Source organism: Castor canadensis, chromosome 9 (genome assembly GCF_047511655.1).
Source record: "Castor canadensis chromosome 9, mCasCan1.hap1v2, whole genome shotgun sequence".
NCBI lineage: Eukaryota > Metazoa > Chordata > Mammalia > Rodentia > Castoridae > Castor > Castor canadensis.
Window position 1 is genome coordinate 110,170,777 of NC_133394.1, and position 25,886 is coordinate 110,196,662.

The window sequence follows — 25,886 nt, forward strand, 5'->3', positions numbered from 1 at the left end:
TAGTTTTAATGCATTGTGAGCAGATAGAATGCATGGGATTATTTCTGTTTTCTTATATTTGCTGAGACTTGCTTTATGTCCTAAAATATGATCTGTTTTGGAGAAAGGTACATGGTCTACTGAGAAGAATTTATATTGTGTTTTTGTTGGATGAAATAGTCTGTAGACATGTTAGGTTCATTTGGTTTATGGTGTGTCATCTAGTTCTAGGATTTCTTTGTTGATTTTTTTTTGGATGACCTATCTATTAGTGATGGGGGGTATTAACGTCTTCCACTACCACTGTGTTGGAGTCTCTATGTGCTTTTAAGTCCTTTAGTACATGTTTGATGAAATTGGGTGCACTGACATTGGGTGCATATAGGTTGATAATTGTTATTTCTTTTTGGTGTATTTCCCCTTTTATTAGTATGAAGTGTCCTTCTTTATCTCATTTGACCAATGTAAGTTTGAAGTCTACTTTATCTGATATTAGTATTGCTATTCCTGCCTGTATTCGGGGGCCATTGGCTTGATAAATCTTCTCCCAGCCTTTACCCTAAGCCAGTGTTTGTTTCTGACAATAAGATGGTTATCTTGTAAACACAGATTGTCAGATCTTCCTTTTTAATCCAGTTTCCCAAATGGTATCTTTTGATGGGGAAATTGAGTCCATTAACATGCAGTGTTAATATTGATAAGTATGTGGTGATTCCTGCCATGTCGTTGTTTTTGTTGTTTAAGGATTTGATTGTGTGCAGTCAAATCAATATTACTCTCTTATTCCTGTCTTTTCTTCTCCTGTGGTTTGATGCTTCCTGTCCTCTTGTGGTTTTGTTTGATTTCATCTTCTGTGTGTAGAATTCTTTGTAGAATCTTCTGTAGTGGTGGCTTGGTGGTCATATTCTGTTTCAGTTTCTGTTTATCATGGAAGATTTTTATTGCTCCATCAATTTTGAATGATAGTTTTGCTGGGTAGAGTATTCTAGGGTTAATGTTATTTTCATTCAGTGCCCAAAATACATCACTCCATGACCTTCTTGCTTTTAAGATTTTTGTTGAGAAGTCTGCTGTTATGATGATGGGTTTACCTTATTTGTTTTTTTCTCTCTTACAGCCTTCAATATTCTTTCTCTGTTCTCTTTGCTTGTTGTTTTCATGATAATATGCCATGGGGAAGTTCTATTTTGGTCAAGTCTGTTTGGTGTCCTGGAGGCTTCCTGTACCCAAAAGGGCAAAAATTTCTTGAGATTTGGGGAATTTTTTATTATTTTATTGACTATGTTACATATACTTTTGTTTTGCCCCTCCTCTCCTTTTCAATGCCTATGATTCTCAGTTTTTGTCTTTTGATGGTGACACTGAGTTTTTTAATATTCCTTTCACAGCTCTTGAGTTGTTTGACTAACATTTGTTCTGTTTTTTTTTTCTTTTTTCTTTAACTCCCATTTTATCTTTGAGCTCTGAAATTCTGACTTCCACTGCTGGAGTGGCCTTCCACTGTGTTTTTTTGTTTGTTTTCTGTTTTTGCCTATAGGCACTTTTTATTTCCAAGATTTCTGTTTGATTCTTTTTTTCTTAGGTTTTCCATATCTTTGTTCGACTCCCCTTTTATAATGTGTGCTGTCCTCTAATTCATCTATCTCTCTTTTTATATTTTCCTTTGTTTCACTTTAATGTTTGTTGAGGTCTCTTTGAGTTCCTTTATTTGTTTCTGTGTCATCTCATGTTCTTTAATTTTGGTGTCTTGAAATTTCTTGAGTGCATTGTGTACATTCTGGTTAACCATGTCTAATATATTCTCCATGAATTTCTCAGAGATTTCTTCCCAGATTTCTCCTTGGGTTTTGTTGATGTTGTTGTTGTTTTGGTTTTTCTGTTGTTGTTGTTTTGCTTTGTGGGCATCACTGGGTTCCTTAGTTACATTTATTATTGTTTTGTTGAGGTCAGGAACTGCATATCCATTTTCTTCATTTCCCACTGAATCCTTGTATTGAATTATTTTTTTGAGGAGAGTGTTTTCTATCCCTTCTTCTTCCTGCCACTTCACTGGGTGCTGTGCCACTATATTTTTGGTAGGCTAGTTGATCAATTTGGTTGCCTGATTTCTTTCCCTCATTTAATTTTTGTGTTCTGGCTGACTTGGTTATTAGCTAGATTGATGTGTTCTATCTGACTCTGCTCTGGAGGTGTAATTTAGGTATAACAAGTTCACAGGTTCAATGCCAGACCACTTGTTAATGTATTATATTGAAAACCCCTTGATGATAATATCTATAAATAGTTGGAATTTTTTGGCAGGGGGAGTAATGGTTGTTAGGCTAGTTATAGATTTTGGAGAATTGTTAAATGTGACACTAAATGGGGGGGCAGGAAAAAGGGTAGGTTAAGAGGTGTGGGGGCTTCTGAGTTTTGTGGCACTTGTGTGTGTTTAGGTGTATTTCTGTAGCTGTAGTGGAGAGTGTTTGTGTCAAGGGACTGGGGTTTTTTGCAGTAGGTACAGCAGGCTACTCAGCATGTGGTGAGTGTGTAGGAGGGAGGGATATTATGGTGAAGGATAGGAGGGGGAGAGATTGAATGTGAAGAGGAAGAAAGAGTTGTTGGGAGGGAGAAAAATGGATTGCAGTACAGGGGAAGGAGGGAGAGTGAAGAGGATGAGAATAGGGATAAGAGAATTGTGATGATAAGAGTTAATAATTCAGGAATAAAAAGAAGAAAAGGAAAGAGAGGAAGGAAGGAAGAAAGGAAGAAGGAAAGAAAGAAAGAAAAAGAAACACACACACACAAAAAAAAAAACCCACCAGCTTCAGAAACTACAGAAAATTCAGTCTATTAATAAAAGATCTGGAGTTATTCCTTAGGTGTCCGATCCTGGTATTGACATTCAAGTGGAACCTCTGATGTGGTCTCATCTGGTGACTGGCTTGTGAGTGGTATTTGGACATTCTGTTCAGAAGATTAGTTAGAGTTGTGAGGTGATGTAAGACTGTCAGCTCATGTAGGGTAGTCAGAGCTGTTGTTTTCAGCAGGCAGCACCTGTGTTGTTCTTCAGCTGCAGCTCTGTTTTGTCAGCTCCTCCCCCAGCCAGGTGGGACAATTCAGTTTTGAATTCTGCTCTCCGTCCCAGAGATCAGCTCTGGGATCCACCTCCTACCTTGCTTAGGGAGGTTGGCCTGTCATCCCATCCCCTTTCTCAGTCTTTGTGCTTCTCCTGGTCTCTGCTGAGGGCTGTCAGCTCCTCTATGAGGTTAGTTTGTCACTCTGCTCCCTCTCTCAGCCTTATGTCTCTCCCAATCTCTGCTGGGTGCTGGCACCTCCTCTAGGAAGCTGGCTTGTTGGCCTGCCCCTGCTCTCAGCCTTTGCTGCTTTATGGCATGTCACTGAGAGTTTGGCTCCTAGCCACACCTGACAGTTCAGCAGTGAGAGATTGGCTCTTTGCCCCATCCCCATTCTCCAGGGTGGGTTCAGTATTCCACTCCCATCTCTGATGTTGTTGTTAGATTATAGTTCACTGTTTATGGCTTCCAGTTTTGCAGGGGGGGGTAGGGGGAGTGGAAGGGTTCAGTCTACCCAGGGCTGCGCTGGATTACTTTCCCAGGGTGGGTGGGGTTGGGGGATAGGGGAGCCATGTGTGGTGCATGATGCTCACTTGTTTCTTCTGCAGTTTCACACAGGCAGCTTTCCAGCCATCTGATGGTGAGAAATGACATTGTTGCTTTCAGTGTGGGGAGGTGTAAGGAGGCTTTCCACAGGCTAGGGGTTCAGGATGTCACATGGTTTGATTGTGATTGATGCTCTGTCTTCTGCTTGTTGGGAGAAGAAAGAAAAGCAACAACAAAAAAAAAGAAAGAGAGAGAGAGTGAGAGAAGCAGCCAGGGGCTATTCTCCCAGGGCACACATTGTTGGCTTTGCCAGGCAGGATTTTTGCAGCTGTTAGGTGCAATTAAAGGCTGATTAAAGGGTCAGTCTTTGAATTTTATCTGTATCTAAAGTGATGGTGGTTACTACTTTGGCTAAGAGCAATCAGAATTACCCAAGTGTGGCTCCAGTGTCTCAAGGAGGTTTCTGGAGTCATGGAGCTTAGGAGATCTGATTCCCTACCTTAGCCACAATTTTGAAGGTATATAAGAACTTTTATAAATGCCACAATGTACCCCCACCCAGAACAACAATAAAAAAAGAGGTGGAGTCTTGTAAGAGGATGTTAAGTCACTGGGGTATGCTTTGAAGGGAATAATGGGACTCTAGCTACTTCCTGTCTTTCACTTTCCTTCCCAGTTGCTATAAGGTTAGCTAGTTTGCTCCACCATGTGTTTCCACCACAATGTTCTATCAATCAAAGACCCCAAAGCAATGAAGCCAATCAACTAATACCTTCAGAACTATGAATGAAAATAAACCTTTCCTCCTAATAAGTTTTTTTTTACCTCAAATAGTTTATCACAGTGACAGAAAGCTAACTACCACACCATCCCAGCAGAGAAGCAGAAAATAAGTTTATAAATCCTGCTAAAGAACTTTCTTAGAAATTTGTTTTCCCATAGCTCATGTGTGTGTGTTTGTGGAAGATTTATAGTACACAAAGACAGTGACTCATTTTATCCTCATAAATCATTGTTGGAGTAGAGAAATGAGGAATTATTGTTAATCACATTTGTGAGATGAAGAAACTGAGGCTTAAATATAAGGTTACAGAGCCAGACCTTTTGGCTCCAAGGCAATGGAAACTTTTCAACACACTAGATTGTCTTCTTGCATTAAAAAAAATTCATGGATTAATAACAACAAAAAGTAAAATATACCATAGAAAACTTTTTGAAAAGAATAGACAAATATTTTTGTCAGTGAATATAGTAGAAAAATATAGGTTTGGAATTGGCAATTTTATGTTATATCTTCAGACTTTCAAAATACTCTAAAAACCAAATTTATGTTGACTAATAGCCCATTAAACATTTTGCAATACCTACATGTCTCCATACTTAAAAAAAAAAATTCTTAACCAGATGCTGGTGGCTCATGCCTATAATCTTAGCTACTCAAGATGCAGACACTAGGAGGATTGCAAATTGAAGCCAGCCTAGGCAAATAGTTTGTGAGACCCTATCTGGAAAAATCCCCTTCCAAAAAAGACCTGGTGGAGTGGCTCAAGGTAAAGGCCCTGCGTTCAAACCCTAGTACCAAAAAAAAAATAGTAATAATTCTTGACAATACTATGAGGAGAAAAATAAGAACAACAGAGAAAGAGATATCAAGGGTGGGGGAGGAAAACAAGAATTAAAAAGGTCAAACAAATATAGGCATATCACTAGTATCAACACATGTAAAGTAGTAGAAATTTAATGACTAAGTTGTTTCACTTAGAGGGAAGCTATTGATTATAACAAATGTTTATTATTTAAGGGTTGTTATTAAGGGGAATAGGGTCAAACACAGGATTGTTTTACAACCATTGAGACTTCAGTTCATGCCTCATTTCTTGATGCACAGCTTGGTCCAAGCTCTTATAGGAAATAGAAGCACAGACCCAGTGAGACTTACCACACAGATATACAATATTAGACTAACACAAATTGATTGCATGCTAGCTCATTGCTGCAAAACAAATCTATAGCTACTAATAGGTTTTGCTCTTGGGGTTGAAAGTCACAAATTCCTGTCCTTGAGTATTAATTAATTTTTCTTTAGTGACCACTTTGGGAAGTAAAAGACCACAGAAGGCTAAAACAGTCCCATAAATTTCAACTACTTTGTATTTAAAGAAAATAAAGTGGACTTTTATGTCTGGGGTGTGGTTTCTTATAGAACAGCTTTGGTAACTACTAGTGAATATTATTCTGCACATCTCTATTATCCCTAATCATCAACCATGACAATTCAGTTATTCTTAAGAAAATCTTGATTGATGAAAGTAAATACAATCATGCATTGTACATATGGAAATATATTTCACCCTTTTTATGGTATTGAAAAAATATTGCCTATTATTTATTATTTTATTACTGCCTATTATATCTTTCCTAATTAGTAATATTTCAATCAAATGAATAATGTATAATAAAATAAAATCTATAAAAGACAGGATTAAAAATCTTCCTCAACTGATATAAACTTCGCTCTTACTTAATGTCTTCATTGCAGAAATGAATGTTTCAAATGGCAAATGGAATCCATCTGAAAATCAGTAACTGCTCCCAAAGTCACGGATATTATCCATTGTCTTAAACCCTTTTGTGAGGTTTCCTCATCTGTTAACTAAGACAATAAAGATGACTTTCCTCACAAAGGAAGCGTATTTTAATTAGGATATTAACTATACAAAATAAGTAACAAGGACAGCAAAGTTTAAAGTGAAGTGATTATATAATTCAAATAAAATCTAAGCTGGCCTTCTATATAAGGATTCAATGTTTGGAATCAGAAGATACAGAATGAGCATATATAGCCCCAATAATTTGCATCCCTCCCACTTTATAGCTACATACTTGTCATATAACTTTGCAATCCACTCACATATAGGCAGACATGGGCATGATTTCTACCCCTGAGTTCAGACATATATTGCTTTGACAGTAAGATGTTAAAATAGTGCAAAGAGTTTCAAAGAGTTGAAATGGGCTTATCCAATTGTACTCATTCTCATACTTGCCCTCTAATACTGCCATGAAATGGCACAGCTGAGCTAATCTGACGAAAAGTAAGGAATACATGAAGCACAGCTGAGGATCCCCAGTTTTCCCAGGTAAGGTAATGCTATGTCATAAAATAACCAGGTAACCCCCAGGCATAGTAAGTTTCTGAGACCACTCCATTTATGTGAGCAATAAATTATGATGGTCATTTTTCAAAGGAGTCTTGTAGTTGTTTGTTTGTTCCATGTTATTATCAAGGCAATAGACAATGAAAAAAATTGTACTGAAAGTGGGATGCTACTCTTACAAAATATAATCCATTGATCTGAAGACCAGGAAACAGGTGATAAAGATACCATTTGAGGAAGTTTGGAAAACTGGAAACAAAACTGCTATTGGAAAAGTAAAGTATGATAACCTATGTTATGAAGTTGGGTCACATTTAGTAAAACTGTGGCATGTAACCAAAATGTTGGGAAATATACCTAATTAACTATGGGACTTGACTTAAGAGTTCTCCAAGAAAAACACCTGACATGTTTTTGGTTGCTTTTAGCTGTTTGCAGGTAACTTCTAGAAGAAACAGTCAGAATAAAGAGCTCAACAGATTCCAAACAGCATTTAGCATCCATGTAGAGAGCACAGATGTGGTAGAAGTTGCTAGTTTGGAAAATAAGACCACTCTCATACTCAGTTTTTCAAAGAAGAAGAGATTCTCATACATTCCCTCAGAATAAAGACTAAATTAAGGGTCTTTGATTCCCTCTGTTAAACCTCTGGAAGAATTACATTGTTGTCCTTAACTAGACTAATGGACTACTAGAAAAGTTTGGTCTTGTGGCAGTCTAATTTGTCAAAAATATCAGTAATTAAGTATAAAGAGATAGGCATTTCTTGAAAACAAATGTAATGTACCTTTTGATGCATGTATTGAACACAAATCTGTTACATAGAAAGCCCACAGAGTTTTAAAGATACTCCATTTGCAAAATAAATAACATCTCAATAGTGAAAATATCAAAACAAAAATAAAAGATAATTATACTTGCAAAAGTAACACAAGCTTGGTCTAAGGGGGAGTTGCCATTCTCAATTACAGAACGAAGGCTTTTTCAAGGAATATGTTCCATTCCTGGATAGAGGGACCTACAACATTGTTTTCTGCAAGGATTTCAGAATTGAAATGGACTAGGGACTGCCATGGTGCCGCCAACTTTTTCTAATTTACATGAAAGTGTTATTGTAGTTGTCCTCTCCTTGAGTCAATAACACAAAAACAAACAAACGAACAAAACATTTATTAGTTTCATGGATTTAATGGGTCATGAATTTGAGCTAGAAAAAGTGGAGGTAACTTTATTCCATGGTATCTGGAACCTCACCTATAGAACTTGAAGGCTGGAATCTATAATTATCTGAAGGTTTGTCCAGTAAGCTATTCAATGATAGATTTGACAAGGAACTTAGCTTGATCTATTGTTCATAGTATCATCATATGATATTGTGCACTTGACTTCCTCACAGCACGATGGCTGTGTTCTACCAGAACAATTGCAATAGAAGCTTAGAATAGCCTCATACAAATTTACTTGCCCTTGCTATTTCCCTATATCACCACCATGAGCAGGACATGCCTAAACTAGTCTGCTAGCAGATGAAAGACATATGGAGCAGAGACAAAGTGACCCAGGTGAAGCCCTTCCAGATCATCTAATTGCCTGATAATCCAGAAATGGAAGTGATACCACCAAAAGTAGTAGAACTACCAGCCATCCACTTCAGAAATATGAATTTAATAAAAACTTATTGTTATGAGCCAGTGAGGCTGTATGTTCTTTATAACAAGAAACTTGGTTGAAAAAACCTGATATCCTCATAACAAACCCTAAAGAAAATGTATTAAAAGAATTAAACAATTACTGCTCTGAGTTTATACTTCGCTGTTGTATTAGAAATGTACATTGGGATTAATTAACTTTTTACTTAATTAAATTCTATCTTTTCTCTATGTTTACTGGGCACCTATTAAAAAGGAGCAAAAGCTTACTATTCTGAGAAAAATACTAAGATGTAAACACATTACACTCACATACTACAGAGAAGTGGCAAAATTTGTATGAGACTACCATTTGCACTGCTAAGCAGAGTCACCCAGGAAATTATCTGTAGGATGCAGTCAATGTTATCAGAACAGCAATGATGTTTGCACATCTGTCCATGGAGTAAAATTTACACCCTTAACATTTTCTGCAAGAAATGTCCTATTTGAAAAATAGGGAACCAATGAGGTACTTTGCAGTAAAAGGGTCTATATAAATGAAAACAATTATTACTTTATTAGCTTTAAATGAACATCAATTTTGTATATACCTTTGGCTACATAAGTCCATAAAATACCAATGCATATATTAAGAATTAAGACTAATATCCACCATTGTTCTCCATAACTTAATACAGACACCAAATTGATGTTTTCGTCTCAATATCAAGAAGATCTAAATGAGGAAAATGAAAATCACTCTGTGGGTGTTTATTCTCTTTTATGAAGAGACAGTGGAATAAACTGGTTTTATTGTAAGAAGCCAATTATTCCCTGTTTGGAAAACATTCATCCATTTCAAACATCATTTAAATTAGGAACAAGAAGTAACCTAAGTGATACCACTTTCAGAACATCTAAGGTATCATCTAAGGTAGTTCTTACATCATGCATATTTTTAAAAAACTTTGCATATTCCCTTGAAGCCAAAAATATATTCGAGAGATAATACCAGACAAGTTGATGTAAGCGTGGGCTCTGAAATCAGACAGACATTAGTAGCACCAGCATTAATCTACTGGGTAACATTGAATAACTTATTTGACTGCTGTACTTCAGGTTTTTCATCTGAAAACATGAATAATAACTGAACCCATGCCATCTGATTGCTATGAGGATTGAGTTACCACATGCCTAACACAGGGTAAGACCTCAAAAATGTTCACTATTAGTATATCTAAATGTATCATACATTAGTTGCTTCACCATCTGTGGTTATCTATTAGAACTATTAGGAATACCTGTGAGATTTAGCAGATATTTGTTATTAATCATTAATACTCTGACACTAACTGCAATGGTATTAATTTTTCATGTTTCTGAATGCAAAGACAATAGGCAACACAGCTTCTCAAACAATTAATTGATTTATCTCTATAAACCTTGTCATATTTGGGGTATTAAAGAATAATGCTATGGGAAAAATACTCTTATTATAAAAATAAAGGACTGCTCAACTACGCTGTGACATTACCTTACTGTAGGACTTTTGGCACATCACTTATCTTTTCCTTAGTGCATCTGGTCATAAAAGGCATGTATTAGAAGCTTCAGAAGTTTCTTCCAAAGCTAAGATTATAAAACTGCTTATGTTTATTGCAATTGAAGAAAAATGAATGTGAGTTCTAATTTTACTCCTCATGTTAGGAGCTAATCTTTATCAGATTTTGATATTTTGTAATGACTGATACATATGGACACCAAAATATTGATCACCAAGTCCTGGAATGGTGATAAAATTTGAACCTCTGGAGTCAGACTTACTAGATTTAGATGTTGGCTTTTCCATTTAGAAGCTTACTGACGTCTTCAAATTTATTTCTTCATCTGTAAAAAAGGAACAATATTCAGGTTTTCTTGACAGGATTATTATGATAAATAAATAAACCAAGGTGTGAAGAGAAATTAGTACGTTATCATTATTATAAATGTGATTCAACTCCATAAACTATTTAAATAACGTAATGTGTGTTACTGATTCACATTCCTTTGTGTTTCTTCCTCCTATGCCTCTGGGTTTTTTTTTTTTTTTTTTCTTTTAGAGTAATGTGATTCCTCAGTAGATACTTAAGTTAGGAAAACTATAGCAGGAATTGAGACTCCAATAATCATGATATAAGTGGCGCCTAAAAAGCAATGATCTTTGCATTCTGTTAGATACATTGAAAAAAGATTATGTGGTTCCTTTTACTTCTTGGCAAGTCTCTGACCACATTTTCTCACTCACTGTATAGACCTTTGCAGGACATTGTCCACCCAATGGTATTTTTAATGTGATTTTGGCAAATTGTCCACTTAGAGAAAGCTGTGCTCGTGTTCAGTGTAAGCAGATTAGCACTGAAAATACAGGTATTTTCTGTGGCTGCTGAGTGCTCTGTGCAGAGTGACTGATGCCGGGGCCTGTTACAAATCCAATGCCTAAAGAAAAGAACTATTCCTTCATAGGTTTTCTGTCACAAGACTGCCCAGACAGCTGTCAAGTGATTCCCTCGCTCCCAAATCCATTACAGAACCTTCACTAAATGTAGTTTTATTCATGAGTATTGATGACATTTCCATAGGGTTCACTGTATGTATTTTTTCCTTATCTGAAAGGGCATTTTATTTTTCTTTCTCCTCTTTTCAGTAAAGCACATGTTGGTGTTATTTAAGGCCTAATGTTCTGCAGTGGAGTAGTATATGAGGTCATAAATGGCTCTAGCAGTTATCAAAAATCCTCGGCTTCAACCCGAGCATTTGATCATCTGTAAAAGCCAGTTATGGGCTCATATACTTCTCCACCATGAGCATTATTCCTTTATATGACAAGGTAAAAATATTCTTTAAAAGCAAATTAAGAAAATCACATTCACAAAAAATTAATAATAAAATAATGTTGCTCTTCATGAGAATTCAAAAGTTCTACACTTTTGCTGACTTCTTTCATGTGCATCAATCATTCAGTATTTGTTCATTACTTTGAGGAAGGAATCCACTATATAAGTGCTGAGTATTATTAATAGTGTTATTATGTAAGTGTAGTTTGGAATCGTGGATTAGATGAAGAATGGCACAGGGAATGTACTACAGGGAAAAGAAATGAGATTTGTGATAAAACACATTTTAGCTCAAAAGATTTTTCTCTTCTGAGAAGGGGTATTTTTACAATTTTTGAGATTTAATTGGTCAAAATGCCTTGCTTCATATGCTCAGGTTTATACCAGTATTATACCAATACTGGAAGTATGCATAGTGAAGAATGCAGTGGTTCATATATAGAAGAAAAGGTTACTGATCCATCGCCAATAAAACAAGCATTTTAAATCATTCATAAAAACACAAATGATGCATTTGTATTCATGAAGATGTTATCAACTATTTACCTTTTTAAACTAAGATGCTCATTTTACAGATCACACACACACACACACACAAAGTATTAAACCCTAGGATAAAGCATTCTGGCTTTATCCATAGTCTATATGGATTTGAAACCATAGTCTATATTTTATTTGTACTATGGTTAAATAGTGTACAAAGCTCCTTCCAGTGAATAAAATAAAAAATAGAATTTATATTTATTGTATTACAATAATAAATATCACTTGCCTGTCAATATTTGTGACTGTATTTATATCATTTTGAAGCAAATAAGATATGTCATTTTCAAACTCTAAAGCACTTCATAGCATTGTTTAATTTCCACAGTTTAGCATGAAGGTAAAATATTTTATGGCTATCTTAAGGCATTGAGTTCCAGAACTAAAAATGGAGAGATGCAATTTATAAAGATTTTGATAGCAGAGATCCATTTGTGCAGCCAATTTGATCCAGGCACTTCCTGTTTTTTAGATTCAAGTCAACTATGCACTTTCTCCCTTCCCTTCTAATTATTCTGTATTGTTTTTTTAGGGGATAAACTATGAAGAACACTTTTGTTTGTTGACAGAAATGGAACTGAAGAATATTTTCATGGAAGATTTATGATACATAGCCAATTACATCTGGATTGCATATAGCAAATTAGTTTTGGATTTGTCTCATTCAAAAATCATCGACAAGTGTGATTCATCATAATAATTTTACAGAGGAATCATAGCAGATCATAGCCTGCACCACAAACAGTGCTGCTATCCCAATCCATCATGATTAAATAGTGGTCGAGAATTAGATGAATGAGAGCTGGGAATAATGTATAAACATTGATAATTAGATGTGGGTTTGAAGTAGGGGTGTGGAGATTTATATGATTCTACTACATTACTTTATACTAAACAGATTAAATGTTGGCTTTTGCTACTTTTGAATCCTCAAAATAATTCATCCTACAACATACAAATAAATCTCTCTTAACCTACTATTAAAATAATTGCATAAATGTTACCCTTCTTTTATGACAACTTTAAGAAGCACTAGATGAGGTTTACAAAAGCTTCAAATTTAGGAAACATTGCTCCCAAAAGGGTTTTTTGCTCCTCCAGGTCTGACTTACTTCTTATGAGTTTAGAAAGCCATGCAATACTCAGATTACTGTTCTTAGAATTTTCATATGTGAATTGTAAAAATCTTCATATCGATTTCCTTCATACTCTCCTGATGATTCTGATCTATACAAATTTGCAATTTATTTATTTAATAAATATTTATTGAATTTTCTTTATGTGCCAAATACTGTTCCTGTATGAACAAAAGTCTCTGTCCTCTTTGAACACATACTCGAAGAAATCAGAAAATAAACAAAAGTGATTATTGTGATGAAGAGCTGTTGGAGAAAAAGCACAATAATATTTAAGGTGTATAAAATGGAGAAGATACCAAAATTTTGAAATGTACTACTATGGTTATGGGCAACTGAAAAAAATTCCTATTATTTCTTCATTGCATGCCCTAAAAGAAAGTAACTGAGTCAAACATCCATAAAGCCTTTTAGGTACTAATTGCTTCTGACACCTGCAAGCTATTCATTGACTTTTCTCAGAAATACTCATTTTATTGAATTGCTATTTCTAAGTAGGAAGAATTATAGTTAGAGTGCCTAATGTGGACATACTGTGCTTAACACTGGAAAAAACCTTAGAAAATATGTAGTCCTGTCCCTTTATTGTATTCTGAAGGAAATTTTATGAGCTCACAATCCCATGGCTCATGAAGTCAGCAAACAGACCTGGTCTAAGACATGTAACTTTATGTTCAACATTCTCCGCTGATGTTCCATTTTTCCACAATGACTTATTTGAAGGCTTGCTTGCAATATAAAACATCAAATTCTTGGAAAGAATGTCCTCATTGGCTTTGGCTTTGGCTTTGATTAACTACTCATCTGACGTATACTAATTCTGCTTGTTGGATGACACATCACTGACTATAAGAAACCCAGCCCCTTGTGTAGAATCCAATTTCTATTACCATTTATATCAGATAAGGTATGGCAAAGGTTGGGTAAGCATTTACCAAATTCACTTCTCTTTCTCCTGTGAAGTCATGTGTGTCTCCATTTCTATGATCAGGTCACTGGAATGTGGTGAAAGTGATGTTACTACCTTCAGTGCTGGTCTCTGATATCCTCTGAGTGATTCCTCATGCTTTTTCCACTCCACAGCTAGAAGAAAGTACCCTGAGAGGAAGGCCCAAGGCCAGAGCCAAAAGACAAGTTCCCTGGTTTACTTCCAGAAGTCTATTTGCCATACACCACACTGAATTAATATATTAGCAAGGAATCATTTCTAATTTTGAGTTAAGAATTTAGGGTGTTATTTTTTGTACCAACTAGCTTACCCTTATTAATACATATATTTTAATACAAATATAAATTAGAATATAAATATAAATGGATACCACTTACTTTCCCACAGTTTTATGAACTTTCATTTACATTTACATTTCCATATATTGCCAATTAACAAACTTTGGGAGTTCTTATACCAAATTTCCAATGAATATCTCACATTATACTCAAGCTTTTCTTAGTTAGAATACATTTATTTTCCTAAAGTTTCTTCTTTTTTTACTCAGTCCATAGTACAGAAAGCTGACTCTGCAAAATAGCCCATAATTGCTTCCATATTTTGTTTGTATAGAAACATAGTATTTTCACTATTAAGAGTAGAAGATTAAGGGAGCTGGAGATGTAGTACAGTGGGAGAGAACTCGCCAAGCATTCACAAGACCCAGGTTTGACTCCCAGCCCTAAAAAAAAAAAAAAAAGTATAAGATTAAGGAAAATAATTTTAAAATCCCATACACCTCCCGGTAGGATTTGTTTTTGTCCTTTCCAGATAGATTCACTCTCTTGAATTTGGTGTGTAACATCTCTATGCATCTCTTTATCATTTTAATGTAAATATCTAGTCCTAAGAAACAGGTAGTATAATCCTATAGTTTCTTTTTTGTTAATTTGTTTATTTGGATTAATACTACACTCTTAAAATTGGTGCTTATTGATACATGTGGCTTCAGTGTATTTATTTTCCCTACTTCATTTCATTGTATGCCTGTTTCACCATATCCTTCTTGTTGTAATAGACTTTTAGGTTTTCTAGATTTTTGCATCAAAAGCATTTGCTACTTAAAACTTCATTATCCCTATCTCCTACGTACAGGTACAAAAGTTTTCAAAGAATACATGTAAAGACATGAACTTCTGGATTGTAGAGTCTATCAGTCATGATAAACTATTTATGTCACAGTAACTAATTCTTCTAAAATCACAATAGTTTAACACACAACACTTGAGGATTTGCTTGCAAGATTGCTGTCCAAGTGATGCACCATGGAAGTTACAGGCTCAGCATTTACAATGCCTTGACTTCATGGTATCTCCTCACTACTACAAGTTCACATGGCCAGAGGATCAGAGTCAGAGATTTATGGAGTATTGTGAAATAATAGCTCTTAACAACCCGTCTTGAAAATGAAATGCATCACTCCCGTTCACATCTCATCAGCCAATGCTGGACTCACAAATACACCCAACATCAAAGCAGAAGATTTAATCTTCCTTGGGCTAGACAGGGGATAACTGAATATGTATCTTAATTGTATTTGATATTTTCCACATTAATATGAATTGACATTAATGTAATGTTTATTAATAATTCCAAAAATTCTTCCAAAATTTTGTGCTAATTTATACCAATAGTGTAGTAATTAGAAGCATTAGTTATGCTTCACATCACTGCCCACAGTTGATGTTGCGAGACTGTTTTCATTTCTCTTAACCTGGTGAGCATGAAACAGCATCATTATTGTGCTTTTAATTTGCCTCTCCATGACTGATAATGGGGATGACCACTATTTCATGCATTTCCCCTTTTCTAAAGTAGTCTTGCTTTTGGCACATTTTCTATCAAGTTGTCATTTTTTCTTTGATGTACAGTTTTCAAAAAAATTATTCTGGATTCTAATTCAATGTCAACTTTACATATTGCAAATATCTTTACAGAGTTTGTGGCTGGCCGTCATTTTACTTTTATTTATGGTGCCTTTTGATATACACAAATTTTTAATGTAATGTTGACAACTTACCTGTTTTCTCCTGTGATATTTTGCTCTTTCTGTCTTGCTCAAAATTTCTTCTCTAATCTTGAATCATAAATATAAGTTTTACTAAAAGTTTTAGTTTTCATTTTGCATGTAATTATCTAGTCTTGTCCAGTTAGACGTCATTTTGAGAATGATGTGATATAAAAAAATTTCCATATAAACCATAATTTTCATAGTACTATATATTGAATTGTCTGGTTTTTTGCCTTATCATCTACAATGACACCCTGTTTTCATGTATACATGAGTCTGTCTCTTGAACCTTCTGTTATTCTTATCACCAGTTCACAATGCCTTAATTTCTGATGCTTGATAACAAGTCCTGCTCTCTGGCCTCCTTGTACATTTTTTCATTCATTCATATGATCAACAACTATTGATTGTGCATATACTATGTGTGTGAAGCATCTCTAGGAGCCGGGAATCCGTTAGAAGTCAAAAGACATAAATCTCTCTCCCTCCATTAAGCAGATTCTGGCAGATGAAATGGGCAATAACATATTACAGAATATTAGTCATATATTAAGATTAAAGTTCATTCACAGTATGAAAAAAATTTAAACACAGCAGAATGACAAGTTCCATAAATATAACTACTTTTTTTTTTTTTTTGAGACAAGGTCTCCCTATGTAACTCAGGCTGGGCTCAAACTCATGAGCATTCCAAGTGCTGAGGTTACAAGTGTGGGCCACCACACAGAGCTCATAGATACTATTTTAAATAAGAAAAGACTTCCATTTGAGCAGAAATCTGAAGAAGGCAGGGGAGGAGACATTCAAATATGCAGGACAAGGGCATAGCCAGAGGGGAAATTCAGGGCAAAGATTCTGAATTTCACATTCCTCATTTCCAAGCATGTTTTATATACTTTACAAGTGCTTGGAGTATTCCAAGAACATGCCTTATTTTTCTTTAAAATTGCCTCTGCAACTCTTTGCTGTTTGCTCTTCTATATAAACATTTATACATAAATTCTTTAGGAAATGATTTACACTGTTTCATGGAAAGAATTTATTACAGGACTATTATCAAAGTCTGTTCATTCAACACCTAAAATAATACTCTTTTTCTCCACTGGTACTCCATAAAGCAAAAAATAAATAAAATGTTTATGTAGCTCTATTTTCCTCTGTGTTAACAAAGAGTAGCTTAAAAGTTTAGAGATGGATCCTCCACATTCTGGAGTATCTGAGTGGAGGGCTTCAGAGACTTCTGCAGGGAATGAGAACACACTGTCATTACAGTAAAGTAAGCCTGCAAGCTCCACTGGATCAGAATCCCAGTGTCTACATGCTGCTTTGCCCTTCACAGGTCGCACAACAACATCAACCACTTGGATTCTCATTTTCCTCATCAGTAAAAAGAGAGTCACAATGTACCTCTACCCTTAGAACTACGGAGAGGAATAAATAAGATGCATGTTAATCAGTAACCAACTCAACATAGCTTTGTGCAATTTGAATTAGGATCTTCATGCAATCCTTGATGTATGTGGTTACCCATATGTTTAGCAAGAATGTGTTATTTCATTGAGATTTGATCTATGATCTCATCAGAGCAGTAAATATGACTGGATCAAAATATTTTCCATAATAATCCTCTTGCTAAAAGTCCCTCAAGGGTTCATTACCTGCAGAATAAAATCTAAACTTAAACATAAAATGCAACCTGTTCAGTATCTGACTCCTAAGCATTTTGCCAACTTGTCTCTCCATCCACACTTAGGGTCATTACACATACTCTTCCTGCTTCTTAAAATGCCCTGTCCTCCTTGTTCCTTAAGAATAGTGAAAGCTGTGTCACTGTTATTTTGAGGCATAGGTAAGATATGGCCTGTGTTATTTGATCTTTCTTTTTTCAAGTACAAGACATTCATTTTTATGTGTACTGAGGTTTTAGGTAAGGTCCAAGTTGATTGGTTTGAAGATGAAACCTGTGACTTAAAAAATTGGTTGTGTCCTAATAGCCCAAGATAATACTATTATTGGCTAAAGAATTTGGACCAACATCCCTTTTATGACACTGGGGATTTTACAGTGGCCTTAATACAGCACTGTATGATTCCTACAATTCAGTGACAAGAAGCTCATCACTGGATGTTGAACAAAACATCCAGTGGACTGAATTTGGTCTTAAATGCACGTAATGGTACCTATCAGATGAAATCTGTACCCAAGAAATATACTTGCATGCTTTTTCTTGCCCATAAAGGTATCCTCCTGATTCGGTGAGCATATTAATTGCTTTCTTTGTAAGGAGCTGTAAGACTGGCAAATAAACTTGGCTGACCAGCCTATGAACCCAAATCATCTATTTTTGTATTGATTTAGCACTGACTCACTTAACCTATTAAAGCACCTAATTTTGCTGGGCTGTATAGCAGGGTGAAATTTCTCTTATATTTATTGCACCTCCCAATAGCCTTGTGAAGTAAGTGGTCATAAATGATAGTTGCAAAACTTGTGCTCCTAACTTCTCTATTGAAGTTATTAGACAATTTTCTCAGTGGCCAATTGTGTCCTTGGATGTAAATGTGTACTGATAATTATATTCATCTGGGTTCTATTTTTTCATTTTCACTTCCTCCCTTATACTATATTGCAGAAAAATGTTATGATCTTCCTACAATTATATTTTCTCATATTTGTGCATCTCACATACAATGTTGGGGTTATTTTTTATACATTCCAATTTCAAGTTCACAATAAAATTTGATTCCTCCTTTCTCCTCTACCAAATGTATTTCCAGAAATGATGCTAAGAAAAACTTGTTTCTCTGGAAAGCACCATTAAGAAAATTCATTCTATTTGTTTTTTAGCCAACATTGCCCATTTAGCAGACAATTTTATTGAACTATGTACAATGATGTGTGCAGCTTTTTGAAAGTTCATTGTATAGTGACTCCAGCATCTCTTTCTGGCTGCAGACAATAAAGAGAAATTGTGAGGTTTATAAAGTGTATAGTTTTCAGAACTAATTCTCATCCATATTCCAATTGCATCATATAGGAGGTTTTCCTGTTTATTACTTCATCAATTATTTTTATTAACTACTATCTCTTACTCAATCAATTCTTTTTATTGACAGCAAATCTAAAGCCAAGTTTGTAAGATATATATATATATATAATGGCTATGGGTATTATTATGAGATTCCCTACATTAACTGTTTTCTACACGGGAATACATTGTCAAACATCTGTGTCATTATTTGGGTGGCTTCCACAGCCTAGGCCTTGCCTCTACTCCTTCATAGATCTAACTCAAACCCTTTCTTCTAAATTTACCATAAGTGCTAATTCTTCCAAGAAGACATCTTTGATGCACAGGCTGGTTTCAATATTCCTTTCTGCACTCTCGTACCACCCTGTGCACATTTGTGTGGTATGACTTCTTGCCAAACTATAGCTTAAATTTGATTGTGTCGATTTCTCTCCAGAGAACAAACTCTTAAAAGCAGGCATTTTGTCTTATATGGAGTTGTAGCCTAAGCACGGTACCTAGTATACAGTATGTACTTAATAAGTATTTACAGAGTAAAGGCAAATGAATCTCACTATTTTTCCATACATAGCAGAAAGGTCCATTACTCAAGGCATGTAAATCTGTTTAAATGTTTTTATCCAAATGAAATCCCGAACATTACCTTGCATGTATTAGGAGCTCTATAAATATTTGTGTAAGAAATAAATGAATAAATAAACAAAGTATAAATTCCCCAAGAACTCTCAAGCTCTACACAACATTAAAAATAGGAGCGAGGAAAAGATCTTATCACAAAATAAAATTGATATGTTCCTGATGATCTCTTTTTAAATACTAAAGCACAGGTGCAGGACCTTGAGAAGAAAAACTAAAGGAACTGACTTTATAATTCCACCTGTTCTGAGATTACTATAACTTTCATCCAAATTATATTCATTGGGCACAGAAACTACAAATGCTTGCACAGCATGCTTAGATTTTAAAGCTTAGCTATTATGGAGAAAATAGTCTGCCAATGATTAACAAAACATCTTAAATTAGAAAAAAACCTGGAAGACTTTTGTGAACAATTACTTTGTCAAAATGAGATATCCACAGTTGCCAATTAGTACAGTGTTAATGAAAGTCAAGCATCAAGGAGCTCACTGCTTCTTTATGTTCCTGCCCACACATAATCCTCGTTCCACCTTTCTACCTAGCTGTGTAGATTGATCCATAAAAACATGCTGCAGATGAATTGCTCAGAGGGTGTCAGAAGGGAATGTTTCATGCACATCCTAACACTATTCTGCAATTGTTATTTTTCATGGGTGTCCACATCCTGGTAATATATCCCTAGATTTGACTGTAATCTTGCCACTGAGCTAGCCTGTAGATCTCATAAACTTGTTTTAGTGTAGCCCTGTGTCACAGATTCTGTGGAACAAGACAGATAGTCTAGCCTATAACATCCATTAGAGAACACATCTGCGCTTACATCTCCTTCTAATAAATGTTTTCACAGGAGAACCACATTCTGTTCAATGAAAACATACAACATTACAAAGCCACTGACTGGCCATGTAACTATTACTTTTGTCATTGTATTAGCCATTCCTAATACATACTAGGTTTTCTAGGATGTCCTTGTAGACTCTTGATTCATGTATTATGACAGTCACCATAAGATAATAAAGTTTGCTTAAGTTTGGATAACTTTAAAAAGTTAGGTACAAAAATATTTGGTTGTTTTGGGGAGTCTCCCAGTTTTAAAAATCTCAAAAATAGGTGAATCTGAAATTTTAGGCAACTGGGGGATAATATAATGATGCATAAATGATGGAGATTCTGTCTCAACTAAGTCGGTTAGGACCAATATGCTAACTGCTGCCAGATAACATGCATTAATGGCAGTGTAATGGGTCAAATAGTTATCCCTTAAAAGATATGATGACCATTGCCTACTCCCCAGAAACTATAAATACGAACTTATTTGGCAAAAGGGTTTTTGCAGATGTAATTAATTAAGGACTCTGAGATATTATCCTGGATTATTAGGTATTATCCAACAGTGTTTTCATAGGAGACAGAAGAGAAGACAGACACAGAAAGTAGGACACTATATGGAAAAGGTAAGAAAGGATTCTCTCTTTCAGCCTTCAGAGGGAAAGAGTCCCTGCTAATGCTTTGACTTCAGACTTCCTGCTCCCACACTGCTGTAACATGTTTACTCCACTGAGCTCATTGAATCCCTTACAGCAGTCCTAGTAAATTAACAGAGGTGGTTTGCAATGAAGATGCAGCATCTGAAAAGTGAATACGTGCTTTGTAGTAAGGGGTTCTTCTGTCTGGGAGGCACAAAGTTACCAAAAAGCTATAAACACTTAAACTTCATGATCCTTGTTTATATAAGCCCTTTCTAAGTGTACCAACTATGTGTTAATATGGTCACATATTTTTGTACAATTTGTAATTTATAAACAAATAATATATTTTTATCACAAACGGTCAAGATTGCTTTTCCACGCAATCTTTTCTTCTACACACATTTGAAGTACCTCAATAATTTGGGGATTAAACCAAAAGATTTAACTCAACTAAAGTTGAGTTAAAATATGTTTCTTTGGGAATTACTGGGTTATATTTACATATTGTTATTGCAACAATATGTCCTACACAGGAGGCAAGACAGTTTAACTCCTGGCATCCAGGAGTCTCCCTTACTAACAACTTTGCTAGTTAATCTGTTGAGTTAACACCAAAATGTAGCATCGTGATAGGGTCATGTCCCAAAGCTTCTGACATCTGAAATATGGTGGCAGAGGAGAAAACACATGAGTTGAAATATACAAAGACGGAAGCTAGTCTGAAAATAATTTTTCCAATCAGATGTGCAATCAATTCTCATTGATGCCCAGTCAAAATGAAATTTCTTTCCTGTCAGGAATATACAGGATAATACAGTGTATTTTATTAAGAACATACCGTATTATTTTTTTTCATTTATTCACATGTGCATACAATGTTTGGGTCATTTCTCTCCCCACCTCCGCTCCCTCCCTCTTCCTCCTTACCCCCTCAATTCCAGGCAGAAACTGTTCTGCCCTTACCTCTAATTTCGTTGAAGAGAGAGTATAAACAATAATAAGAAAGAAAGCATTTTTGCTAGTTGAGATAAGGATAGCTATACAGGGAGATTCCTAGCATTGCTTGCATGTACAAATGTGTTACATTCTAGGTTGATTCTTCTCAAACTGACCTTTTCTCTAGTCCCTGATCCCCTTCTCCTATTGGCCTCTGTTGCTTTAAAGTTTCTGCATTAGTTCCTTTGCATTGAGGACATCAAATACTATCATGTTTTTTGGGTTTCTTCCCTATCCTTATTACCTCTTTTGTGTGCTCTCGCCTTTTCATGTGACCAAAGTCCAATCACCTTGCTGTATTTGCCCTAGATCTAAAGTTCACATATGAGGGAGAACATACAATTATTGGTCTTCTGAGCCTGGCTAACCTTGCTCAAGACAATGAAGAACACACTGTATTATTTAGTGGAAATCACAACAAAGAAGAAACTGTACTAGTTTCTATGTGTTTATAGGGCATTAAACCATGCAGTCCTGCAAACAGCAAAAACATCTCTGTGTGAAGTCACATGTCTTCTGCAACCTGATTCTCAACAATAAAAATGAAATTTCCATTGACATGTAAGAGGAAAGCCGCTATTTAAAAACTGTTATCGCTATAAACACAGATGTTACAAAATTTTTCATTATATGAAGAGGTGGTCAAGAAGTATGCAGACAAAAAGATGGCTCAAAAATGTGGCAGTTGTGTCAGGTGATAAACTATTTTAAGACAAAATGCTATTTGAATATTATGATGTTTATGGTATTTATTAGCATTAATTCTTGTCATTTCTATCCTAGTTCTAAATGGAAACTCACTCTTACGTCATTTTATATTCTTTTCTTTTAAAAGAACCCCCTAAATTATGTCAGCCTTCAGCAAATCTATACTATCCTTGCTGACATAATATCAGGTTGGATTTTTTTAATGTACCAGAGGCTTTGAAGGGGAGGAAGAAAGGAAGGCAAAGAAAATAAGAAAAAGTCTGATTTTTTTATAGAAAAAGGAATTCTCTATTTTAGAATGATAATTTATTTAGGGTGCCTTTGAATATATATCATCCTGTTGTGCTGATGACAATGCTAAAGATCATTTTCTTTCTTGATGCTCAGTGTCTTTACATGTATTTCAATTTCCTTCCCCAGAGATCAGAAATATGCGCAGCACCGGTGAGGGTTAGCTGAACTAGACAAGTTCACATACTTCCAAGCAGATCCAGGACCTGAATTTAGCATTTTGTCTGTTAGTGTCTCAGTCTTTATGTGATGGCTAACTGTTTCCTTCGTTAGGAAAGAAATTCCAAACACTAACGAACTGAAAACCAATAATTCCACGTCTGAACCAGCTTTTGCCTTCTACTAGTTCACACAGGGATGGCAACAGGCACCAAATCGCATCGTCTTTCTTATTCAGTCACCTGGGCTCTCAAACTCAGCATTTCACATTTCAAAGAAGTTTTTTCTTGTTTGTTGGCTTCTCAGAAGTCATCTACCAAAAATCACATTTGGCATCTCTTCATAAAGGAGCTATGTTCTCATCCCTAAATCTGCCCTACAGAAGTGTTATATCACTGCCTCCTCTACTTGCTTCCCTCCCATCCACATGCATCCAGTTTGGAGAAGATGTGCTCATGAGCAGAGTGAACACACCTCTGAAAGGCTTGAGGGAAAGAGGCAAGTTGCTGTTCACTTGACCTTTGTCACATTGGTGGAGGTCAGGAAAAAAGAAAAAAAGAACCCCTAAGAGCCACTTAAAGAAGGTTTAGGTTTTCTACCTTCAACATACAGCATTGCTTAGGAGGGGTTCTATATAGAAACTAGACTAAAAATAAGGAAGTACAGTTTCTAGTCCAAACTACCCAGCTAAACAGATTGTGTGACACAAGCCACATTCCATTATTCCTGGGCCTGGTTTAATTCATCTGTTAATGAGGCATCTCAATTATATGGTCCCTAATTTTTTTGCCAGCTCTAAAAAAGCTGAGGTCCTATTTGCCACATTGGATCACATCGATGTCCAAAAGCAAACACGGTCTTAGAGATCACTAGAAATGATCTATAAATGATTTCAGAGAGAGAGAAGGCAAACGGCATGAAAAGTAAAAGTCCAGAAGAGTAAGTTCCTGTTTATAGAAAGAGACACAGCCGTACACTCTAATTGAAGAGGCTACCCCACAGAAAAGCCATGCACTTGTGGTCTCCTGGGAGATAAACAACAACATTCCCAGTTTGCTAGTGCTACAGCAAGAAAGTTAAGAAGGAAGAAGACAACCAAAGCCAGAAATGCAGGGAAAAATTAAGTTCAACATTTGTTTCCTTGTTACTATTGTACAGCATCATGTGAACCCACAGTTTTTAAGGCTCAGTCTACTATGAGTCTAGAAAAATCATATTTGTGCATAGTTGACTAAGACTATGTCACAAATTTAGAACAACAAAGTCATTCCAAAAAAGAAAAATTGGCATGGACTCAGGCTCTAAGCATCAGGACTCATACTGGATTTTCTTGTATTTCCACAGAGGCCACAATCCTGTTTGCTGAGAGAAACAAAGGAGCACCAGTCACCAGAAAAGGAAGTGAACAGGAAGCAGCAGAGAGCCTTGCAGACACTCTGTGCTCTTGGTGCCTGTGAAATGTGTCACTTTCTTCATTTTGAAGAATCTAAATATATGGCATTCATTTGGCAAGAATTGCAGTACAGTGGAAAAGTAAACAGTGCAAAATAAATGCTGTTTATTAAATCAGTAGAACCTTTGGATTACTAGCAAAATGCCGTGGAGTGCTGCCACCACAGTGTGCCTCTCAAACAGATAGAAAATGACTGTGCTTTTTGATTGTTTTCTCAAAAAAGGATTATACAGTGCCCTCAATAACAGAATGGTTTTTAAATTTTGATATAAAAGCTATCTTGATATAAATATCCACTCTTTAACCTGGACTAATTAAAATCTGTAGAGACTGAACCAGTCTACCAATTGATTGATTGACTGATTGCCTTGTGATTAAATGAAAAAAATATTGTCCTTGGTAATGATCTCTTTAAATTTTCTAACACAAAATTTTACTTTTGTATATCGCACATTCTGGATAAATTTCAGCATTATTTGATGAGTAAAATCTTGAGATGTTTTACATCCATTATTGGGAATATTTATTGTCATTGTACTAACTCAAGGATGGAAAAAATTAATTAAATTTGGACTTATTTAAGAATATACAGATTGTCACTTTCATACTTTACTGTACTTATGATGATAGCATGCCCCAAGAAACCCATTATACATGGAAAACATGTTTTAAAAAGGTACTTAATACACCTAAACTGAAAATCATGGCTTAGCATAGTCTACCTTATACATGCTCAAAATACTTACATTAAGTCTAATGTTGAACAAAATCAACAAATTTTATTTTGTAATAAAGTGTGGATTATCTCATAATTTATTAACTGTTTTATACCCAAGAACACACTGGTAACTAAGAATTACACAATGTAGATTAGCCTCATAGTGTAATGACTAGGTGTTGTTTATAGGTCACAGTCACTGGTCAGCATTTCAGAGACCACTGCATGGCACATTCCTCGCCTGAGTCAAGATCAAAATTCAAAACTGGAAGTATGGTTTCCACTTAATATGTATCTCTTTTGCATCATCCTTAAATCAAAAGAATTTAAGTCAAACATAATTTGGGAACTATATGTATTTTTAACTCACTAATTTTCTTTCAAATAAGGAGAGAATCTAGCTAACTTCAGTGCTAAATTATATTTCTAGGAGTATCTGGAGATTTTAGTCACCTTTGTTTTCTCCTCTACTCGCATTGTGCTATCTTGTTTATTTCC